The sequence below is a fragment of the Mirounga leonina genome, unplaced genomic scaffold, assembly GCF_011800145.1.
Source record: "Mirounga leonina isolate KUSES-001 unplaced genomic scaffold, KU_Mleo_1.0 Mir_128, whole genome shotgun sequence".
NCBI classification, from domain to species: Eukaryota; Metazoa; Chordata; class Mammalia; order Carnivora; family Phocidae; genus Mirounga; species Mirounga leonina.
In genome coordinates, this window is record NW_023270320.1 from 4,147,906 (window position 1) to 4,158,728 (window position 10,823).

Consider the following 10,823-nt stretch of genomic DNA (forward strand, 5'->3'; position numbering starts at 1 on the left):
ATTCAATACTTATTTACTGAATGCGAGGCATTTTCTACCTTCCCTTCTTTGTGCCTAAGAATTTTTCCTTTCTACTGCTTCTCAGCATCCCTGTCCCTAGGTCCATCTTACTGCCCCAGACAAAGCACGTGATTATTGATTACAGCATCAACAACATACTCTGTTTACTGAGCACCTTCTCAAGAGAAAGTAAGATTTTCACTTCTACTGACATATTAAAAACGTTACTAACATGGGAGCCTGGGTGGCTCAGTTGGTTAAGCGACTGCCTTCGGCTCAGGTCATGATCCTGGAGTCCCGGGATCGAGTCCCGCATCGGGCTCCCTGCTCGGCGGGGAGTCTGCTTCTCCCCCTGACCCTCCTCCCTCTCATGCTCTCTGTCTCTCATTCTCTCTCTTGCAAATAAATAAAATCTTAAAAAAAAAAAAAAAGAAAAAAAAACGTTACTAGCAATTACTGGCAGAACATGCCAGTGCCCAAGGGTGGTGAGGAGAATGGCTAGCCATGCTTAGTATGAGTTAAAGGTTCACAAAAAGCTTCCTAAGACATGAGTTATAATCCAGGACAAGGGAGAGTGGCATTTACAGAAGTAGGGCTAGGGCGAGGACAGTCCATGAAGACAATGAGTTTAAGTATTGTGAGAGGAACCCTCTATACCAAGTTGCTGGTGGTAATTCATCTGGACAGTCATGGGTGCTGAATAAATACATACATAATCTTTGATTGCGTCCATATGAAGGGGATGAGGTAGATACATTAAGAGAGACCGAATCATAAAGTGGTTTGCATGCCAGGCTGACGGAGCTGGACTTGATGCTGTAAGCAGTTAATAGACTTTGAAAGTTTTGAGCAGGAAAGAGTTATGTGTTTGGAGTGGCAATTTAGAACGCTAAATGTAGCTATAGTGTAAAGGTCACAGTGAGGGGCAAGAGCTGAAGGTACTGACCTCCCTCAACAGCAGCAGTGCTCTAGTGGATTGTGAAAAAGATCCAGGCGGGGTGACTGTGGCACTGAGGGAAATTACTTATTAGAGAAAGAAAACAGAGGATTAAGCCAATGCATCTCCAAGTCCTGTTAATAGTTCCTCCCAGAATACCTCCAAAATCCAACTACTTTTCTCCATCTCCGCTCTCATGTACACTAATCTGGACAGCTACCGTAGCCTCCTAAAAAGGTGACACTCTCATGCCGCTGCTACCCACTGGACCCTTCCACAAAATACTGCCAGACTGACCTGGGTGGCTCAGTCAATTAAGCATCCGACTCTTGGTTTCGGCTCAGGTCATGATCTTGGGGTCGTGAGATCCGAGCCCTGAGTTGGGCTCTGTGCCCACTGTGAAGTCTGCTGGAGATTGTCTCTCTCCCTCCCCCTCTGCTCCTCCCACCCCACACTCCCTCTCTCTCTTTCAAATAAATAAATAAATACATACATACATACATACATACATACATACATACATACATACATACAAACCCACATGGTTTGTGAATATTGCCATTCTCCAGCTTGAAATTATTCAGTGGCTCTATTTACATTTTAACACAATGCAAAGTCTGTAACCTAGCCCCCAAATGACTCATCCCTGTTTCTGTCTCCAGTTCCAGCACATGCCATTCTTTCCCCTGCTCTCTGGGCTCCAACACCACCAACCTGTTCTCATTTTCTTGGACAAGCTATGCTTCTCCAAACACAGAGTCTTGTCATAAACTTGTTCCATTCTTTGAAATTCTCTCTTCTTCGGCATTTGTCAGAATAACGGGTACTCATCCTGTACACTGAGCTTTATATTGCAAGTGAGGCTTCTAGTCACAGTCAAAGCCTGTACACTCAGCAGTATTTTGAAAGTCCCCCCCAAATAATTAGGAGATTAAATAATGCTAACATTTCAAGAAAGGGGAATACTCTTATGTTTGGTTACGAAAATCCATCCCACATTTTTTAACTTCTTTTTTTTTTTAATTATAGTAAAATATACATAATATAAAATTTATGATTTTAACCAGTTTAAGTGTACAATTCAGTAGCATAAAGTACAGTCACATTTTTGGGCAACCATCACCACCATCGATCTTCAAAACTGTTTCATCTTCCCGAACTGAAACTCTGTACCCATTAAAGAATAACTGCCTCTTACTCCCTCACCCGAGGCTCAGTCCCTGAACTTGAACTTGAGTGCTCTAAGTATCTCATGTGTGTGGAATCAGACAGTACTTGTGCTTTTGTGACTGGCTTATTTCACTTAGTATAATGTCTTCAGTATCCATTCCTGTTGTAGCATGGGTCAGAATTCCCTTACTTTTTTTTTTTTTTTTTAAGATTTTATTTATTTATTTGAGACAGAGAGAATGAGAGACAGAGAGCATGAGAGGGAGGAGGGTCAGGGGGAGAAGCAGACTCCCCGCTGAGCAGGGAGCCCGATGTGGGACTCGATCCCAGGACTCCAGGATCATGACCTGAGCCGAAGGCAGTCGCTTAACTGACTGAGCCACCCAGGCGCCCCTCCCTTACTTTTTAAAGCTCCACAATCTTTCACCGTATGTGTAGACCACATTTTGTTTATCCATTCTTCCACTGACAGGCATTTGGGTGGTTTCTACCTTTGGGCTATTGTGGATAATACTATTCTGAACAGGGACCTACAAATACTTGTTAAAATCCTTGCTTTCAGTTCTTTTGGGGTTTAAACCCACAAGTGGAATTGCTGGATCACATGGTAATTCTACGCTTAATTTTCTGAGGAACTGCCATACTGGTTTCCACAGTGGCTGCACCATTCCCACCAGAAATGCACAAGGCTTCCAGTTTCTCTATATCTTCATCAACAACTTATTATTTTCCATTTGTTTGCTTGTTTTTTAATAGTAGCCATCTTAATAAGAGTATAGTATATACTGCATTTTTAAAAAATATTTATTTGAGAGAGAGCGCACACAGAGGGAGGAGGGGGGATCTGCCCTTGAGCCTCTGAGCTGTGTGATGGGGTCTACCCTTGCAGATCTTGCCTTAGCAAGCAACAGGGTCTAAAACTGTCTTAGGTTTAGTTTTATTCTGGTAATTTCTTTCCAATTTCAGGTGGGTTCTAACAAAAGGTCAGAGGAACAACAGAAGCAGATGGCCTTCCTGAGGCGTGTGCCAAAGGAATTCGTGATGTGTCTTAGGGGTGACGTCCCCACCCATCACACAGCTCAGAGGCTCAAGGGCAGATCCCCAACATTGTGCATGTCCCTTCCTGAGACTCCCTGGCGCAGACTACAAGTCTGACGATGAAAATGTGCTGTGATCATCACAAGGGGAGAAAGCAGCCGCTCTAAGGTGGGGTCTATTGTCAAGGCTCTCCTGGTAACAAAAAGAGGAAAAGGCCTATCAAAGCATTTCCTGCCTGCAGGAGCCATGTGCTTCCATTAATTCTTCTCCCCAGTCAGTCTGTCTCCCTCAGGCTAATGTCTCTCAATGTCCACTATCCCAGAGAACAGAACAGGCATTTTTAGCAGTTAATTTTACACCCGTTCCAAACAGTGTGGTCCTTAATGAGGAGGACCAGCTCAGATGTTCAGTGATGTGTACTTACGTATTTCATAGGGAATGAAAGAGTGTGCTTAGGGCAGTGAGGATTTTTCAGAATTTGGCTCACACCTGTCAACTGCTTTGGCATTGGGATGGGTACATGGAGATAATGGTGAAGTCGTGGCCCTTCCTGACCCTCCAAGGGGTTACAGAAAACAATGAATATTCTCTTGAGTATGACATTGGTAAAATTCACACCTATGGAAGAGATTAGCTAGCCCTGGGAGTCAGTGAGAAAATATTTCTAAATGAATGACTAAGTTTTGTGAACCAAATTAACCAACCATGGGAGTAAGTAAAAAAATATTTTTGAATAAGTGACTGAGTTTTGTGAAGTAATCTGGGCTTTAATCTCAGGGAAGCAGGCCTGGTGTGTGACTCTTATGAATAAAGTCAAGTGTAGTTTCTTATACTGCACCCCTCTTCTGGAAAGGAGAGTGCTATGAAGAAGGTGAACAGTGAGCTCTGTGTGTACAAATAAGGGAGATGGCGAGGGAGAATTTGGCAAATGCATATCTAGCTCTTTCCATGGTGAGATCACCTAAGTGCTGATATGAGAGATTGCAAAAACTAGTGGAGGATAATCAAGATGCTCTGGTCAACATCCTGCCAGTCACCAGACGTGAGGGAGGCCATCCTACAACATCCAGCCAATGGGTGGCCTGCCAGCTGCCACAGATGGATGAGAGAACCCAACAGAGGACAGCTGAGGACAGGCCAGAAGGACCCCCAGGCTGCCCCAGAGAGCGCTTGTCATTTTAAGTTACTAATTATTGGGAGGGTTCGTTAGGCAGCAGAAGCTCAACGTTGCCGGGATCAGGAGGTAAGACATCTCGCTGTGAGGCTAGTTCTTCAAACCTTACCAAAGCCAGAGTGAAATTGTCTTCAGGCCACTGTTTCTCCTTTTGCTTTCATGAATAATTTATCCTCCTGCTTGGCAGTTAAATTTCTCTTACGAACGGATGAATTGGTGGTCCTCGCCTATATTGTGGATTGCGAATTTAATTAGGGTGAGAGAGTCTTTGTAAGTCTCTCACCCTTGGTTGCCACGATATCAAGTCTCTAATCTTTCCTGGCTGAGGAGCAGAGTTCTGAGCAGTGATGCATCCAGCATGTCCCTGCCTTGCCCAAGGACACATTTGTCTAGAATTTTTACAAGCCCATATATCAGCAACATTGAACTTTTAAATACAAGGAGAAAAAAAGATTTGGTTTCTTACATCAGTTTTAAAATAAGAAAAAGCTATAAAAGAATAAAAGTTCACTGAAATAGGTGTGAAAGCTAATCAGTGAGAAACGAGATCCCAGTCTTGACATCTTTCAAGGATGATGAGGAATCCATTTGCCAGGCTAAGTACTCGTGGAAGAATCACATTCCTTTTTGATCCCATAAGGAAGGTGAAGGTTCCAATATCTTCAACACCCAAATGTGTGTAGAATAAAAAGATAATACTAGTTCAAGCCTACTCGATATGACTATGATCAATTTAAAGTTAAAAACCAGATACCCTGGTTGTTATTTTGCTACATATTATCCCAATTTACTTGGCTGACTTACTTTAGTCAATTTATTTGTTAAATGATTATTCATTGTCACATTAATATGATCTTAATTATTGGTATTATAATTATAATATATATGTTATTGGTATAATACATATTATTTATAATTGGTAATAGTTATTATTACCAATTACTTATTGGTATTTTATATATATACTTTATTATATGTATTTATTTAATTTCAATTCAAATTATTCAATATAATTCATTATATATATTTATTCAATTTCCAGTTGAAATTAGACAATAGTCATGGCATTTGGTTCCTAAAAATATGTTGCAGGCTTTATTCCACAAAGGTTCCCACACTACTCATGCACAGATTATGGAACTCTCTAAATCTGTTCTATTCATTCTGAAATCCTTGCTATGTAGGGTAAGGTATATAGAATTACTTTTGTGCCCAGCATAGTCTGTGTTCAGCCTTTTTATCACGTGGGGCTTTTTAACCTTCCTAGTATCATCCCCTCCCTAATTCACACTAACCCAAAGTTATGGCAGTGACTGGTTATACCAGGACTCTGAAGCTAGAAGGAGAATGAACTTTTTAGTCTTAGACCCATAGCTAGAGAGACAAAAATTATGTCAGGAACAACAGAGCCAGACGTGATCAGCAAACTCAGTTCGCAGATGTTCAGAGAGCTTGTTCACTTCCACTGAACATTTTGAAGCCATTCATGTATAGTGAAAAGCAAACAACGTGCTAGTGGCAGAAATGCACCAGGGCAGAACGCCTTCCTGGCATCACCCTTAACATGAACTATGGCTCATGCCATGGTTCAGTTAATTAACACGAACGGGCCTCTGTTGACGGTTCTCCTTGGAGATGCTAAGGGGACAAAAAAGATTAAGATGATTGCATGTTCATTTCATAGGCTAATAAGTTGATACATCAAACAAACATTTTGTGTTTATGTGAAGTGTGTCCGTTGATTCAACAAGCATTTTTTAAGTATCTACCTCATGTTAGGCTCTGTGGTAGATGCTTTGTAATATTCAGCCATGAGCAAAGCACCATCCCTGTCCCCAAGGTTACCATTGTAGGTACTTCTGACCATTTTAACATACATTCTCTTATTTTGTGTTTACAGCAATCAAGAGAAATAAGTATGGAGGTGTTATGAGTTGAATTGTGTCCCCTCTATATTCATATGTTAAAATTCTAACACCCAGTACCTTAGAATGTGACTGTGTTTGGAGACTTGGCCTTCAAAGAGGTGGTTAAGTGAAGGAAAGAAAGCCCTTTAGGGTGGGCCCGGATCCATTATGACTTCTCCTCTTATAAAAAGAGAAGAATAGGTCACAGAGAGGGAAGATCATGTGAAGACACAGAGAAAATCTGCCATCTATGAGGCAAGGAGAGAAATCTCAGAAGAAACCCACCCTGCTGCTGCCTTGAACTTGAACTTGCAGCCTGGAGAAATGTGAGGGGAAGAAAATTTCTGTTGTTTAAGCTACCCAGTCTGTGGTACTTTGTAAGGCAGCCCAAGCGAACTGATACAGGAAGGAGGTATTATCCTTGTTTTACAGATGATAAAGTAAGGCTGAGAAAGAGTAGATAATTTACTCAAAATTTATACCTAACTAGTAAATGACAGAGGCAGGATTTTCTAATCCAGCTCTTGGTATCCCCCGCGTGTGGCTCTGTTTATCTTTCTATTGTCTATTGCCCTGCACATCGAACAATCTAGCCCTCTGACAGCCAAAACCAAGAAAAGTTGGGAGCAGCTGTTTCTCTTAGTGCACCACCACCTCTGGTCGTTTTCTCCTTTACTAATTTCAGATGTTCCCTTATCCTGGGTTTCAATCTTCCTGTTCTTCTGCCTACCCATCCCTTAAAATTAAAACCACATTATCTCAGCAGAGGATCCTTGCTGTTAGGAAGAAGGTCTTTTATTAAGTGCTAGTATGCTAAGTTATAAGTGATTGTTAGTGATGAGTGCTAAATATTTTTTAAGACTAACTTTAAAAGAATAACTTGTCTAGACTGAGAAATGAATTCTCCAGAGTAGCAGGCAAGTGGTAAATATAGTTAGGGGGAGAAAGGCCTTCTATTCATTTGAAGAATGTATTTTTCTTGCTAAGATTATGTGCCTTATGGAATTTGAGCTAACGGTGATCAGGGGATTTCTTAGAATTTATGAGCATAGGGAAAATAATGGTATTTGATTAGATGAGAGGTAATAGAAATAACAAATTACAGGATAAGGTGCTAGTCACATCTTGGGTCAACAGTTTGTTTAGTCAAAAATGTACTGAAGCTTGCGATGTGCCTGGGGAGACACGGATGATTTAAAATGAGCCACGTGCTCATACTGAACACAGTTGGTGACTTTAATCTAGATCAGTGGTTCTCAATCTGACTTTGCAGCAAAATCACCTGGGGAGTGTTTTAAGAACAGAAATAGCAGGTGACCAGCACCAGAAATTCTGAATCATTAAATCCAGGGGCCTGGATTTTAAAATGTTCCCCAGGAGATTCTGAGAACAGTAGGTTTGCAAACAACTGCACTGTGGAGGTATTCCACATTTATCAGTCGGGAAAGGTGCTCTTAAACAGCACTTCTATTTACTGTGGCTCCCATGGCTCTCTGGGATCAGTAGGATTCTCCAAAATCTTTCAGATGATAAAACCTGGGCATAAATAATAAACATGGACAAATTACAGGAGAATAAGAAAAGAAGGTAGTGATAGGAAGCAGAAGATTTTCTCCTGGTAAAACCTAGAAGTATCAAAGTGGACAAATATCAGACTGAAATCTAAGGAAAGAAATCACAGAAAAGTTATCTATATACAATGCAATTATTAAAATTCAAGAGAAATTATACTATCCTCAACATATGTCCTTACTTGGTCATGATTTTTCAATTAAGGACAGAATTAATATAGTAAGAAAAACTCTAACTAATGCCAAAAATCAAATCCTTTTTAAGTCTTCTATTAAAAAGTACCATTGGCACCTGGGTGGCTCAGTCGGTTAAGAGGCTACCTTCGGCTCAGGTCATGATCCCAGGGTCCTGGGATAGAGCCCCGCATCGGGCTCCCTGCTCAGCAGGGAGCCTGCTTCTCCCTCTCTCTCTGCCTGCCACATCCCTGCTTGTGTTCTCTCTCTCTCTCTCTGTCAAATAAATAAAATCTTAAAAAAAAAAAGTGCCATCAACAGAAGACCTGACTGTAACATAAGAAGCGGGGATCCCCGCACGTCTGATGTTCTTCACAATTAACTGTGGAACTTCATAAGAACATCTATTACCAGGCCCAGAGAGGTGGGGACCAAGAATCTATATTTTTAAAATGCTGTCTTGAACTTGAAATTGTAGCTTATGGTTCTTACATACAGTAGAGATTATCTCAGTGGCTGTGCACACACACAAACACACGGATGTTGGAGTGTCAAACTCTTACCAGCTGGCCCCAGCATGGCACCCCCCAACCGGGAGAGAGGTAGGCTGTTCAAAAGCATAGATGGATCTGCAGAAAGTTGTCTTCCTCACATTCTGCCTTCAGCATCCATGATTAATGATCAAAACTCTTTAATTACACTTTTGTTTTGTTTTATTTAAGAGAAATTCCTGCCCCTTGTGGAATACTGACTGGTCCAGTATGAAGTCCTACTGTGTATGGTGGTAGAGCTATTAGCTCCCATTTATGTCGAGTGTGAGATCTAGAAGAGGTCACAGACGTGGGCCAGCCGGATCTAAGTTTTTTTCCTCTTACAGATGAAATCTGGAGATAGGAAAGAAATTTGCTCAAGGCACAGTTGGGAACAACCCCAGAACTCCTGCCTCAAGCTGGTGCTATTTGCTCAACGCCAGGCCGCTGCTGCCCACAGATGAGGACATAGAAGCTCAAGAGCACAAACTGCTATGCTCTCTTAGGGCTGTAAATGGGGTATGTATGTGTGTGTGTATGTGCATGCGCATGCATGTGTGTGCGTGTGTGTGTGTACATGTGTGTATGTGTGTGATGTGTAAATGTGTATGTGTATATGTCAGTGTGCATGTGTGTGTGCATGTGTGTGTATGTGCGTGCGTGTATGTGTGTTTGTGTGTGTGCACGCGTGCACACAGGGAGCCAGCGTGTGTAAGGGGAGGGAGGAAAAAGGTGCCTACAACAAAACTCTTCTGACTACTCAACAAAAGTATTCCTGACTTTCTTTGAATCACTGCTAACCCATATTGGAATAGGATGTTTATTTCCAAAATTCCGTAAGACAGTTTCACTAATCTTGGGTTCATACATTAAAATAGAACACATCTGTGTGTTTGTAACAATCACTTAAAATATCTGGAAACTTTGTAGAAAAGTTATTTAAGTGAAAAGAGAGCTTAATAGCCATTTCTTTATAATATTTGTTAAATAATAAGACTCATTATAAGGTCAAACATGGTTATAATTTCTAAAAAATGTAATAGGGGATATACTAGTTGGGGTCTCCCCCAGTCTGGCCTCACAACCCTTTTCCTCATTACCCCTTCCATTTCATCCTTGGTTTCCACACGGCTAAGCATTGATTACTGATCTGCAAATGTCCTATGTGGCTTTTCACCTCAGTAGACCAACGGTGAGGCAACAGAGTTCTGGAAGAATCACTGTAGAGTCTAACCATGTGTTCAGCTGCTAGACAGTGAGTGCATTCTTTTTCTTTTTTTTCTTTTATCCTAAATTGTTTATTAGGTAAGGATTTTGCAAACATTACTTATATTAGCGGTAATGATGGAACCAGGGAGTGATGTGTCTTCTCCATGCCCCACAGTGAGAAGCACCAATAGTGTGGTGGACCTTGTGACCCTTTCCAGGGCCATGGCTCTTGCCACCTGAAGGTGTTAACCCTCGAGTCTCCCTGTGCTGGTGGACTGGTGTGGTGATCCACTGGGTGTCAGAATTTCTTCTGATAGCTTTATGGAATCGATCAATGAGGTTAACCTCAATGAATTTGTACCTGGAATCTTGATCAACGCAGTAAGAATTCAGGACTCTCAGAGCCCTACAGTGGCATCCAGCTCGCTCCTCTGCAACAGACTGAAGGCTTGAGGAAAATTCTAGGTGGTAAACACCATGATGGGCAGGCTTGCCATAGGTCACACCCTCAGGAACTGGGCATTTGCGGCTACCACATGACACACGAGTCTGATATATGACATGACATCAGATTGCTTTTTCCTCCATGGCTCCTGGATGTACTTGTAAGCACCCATCTTTGCTTACCTTTGAGCTGATGGGTGCAGCCAGATGGAAAGGAATGCATTATTTTTCAAAATATTAATCATATCTATTCCTAGGGTGTGATACATTGTAGTTAGGTGGTAAGTGTCACTCCTCTATTTAAAGTCCTAACTGATTCTCTATTACCTTCAGAATAAAATTTATACGCAAGCTTGTCATTTAAAACCTAGTTGCCTTCCTAATTATTGCCCCCAAATGCTTAGGCCCCTAGCCATATGGAACTGCTTAGAGATTCTTAGACAATTCACACTCTTTCCTGCCTTCTTGCCTTTGCAAACATTATACCCAGATGATGAAATAAAATTTTCTCTGTCCACTCTCCTGACTAAATCCTACTTTGAAAATTCTCCATGGACTCTTCCAGGATCTCCCCAGGTTGGGTTAGATTTCCTCTCCTTCTGCTACTCCCCAAACACACAAAAACTCATACAGATACACACAGACAGACGCCACCCCCCCCACACACAC

General features: G+C 41.6%; 1 pseudogene; it reads right to left on the reverse strand.

The window, feature by feature from the left end:
* Positions 1 to 9,776: 9,776 nt before the first annotated feature.
* Positions 9,777 to 10,433, reverse strand: LOC118009933 (annotated as a pseudogene).
* Positions 10,434 to 10,823: the final 390 nt, after the last annotated feature.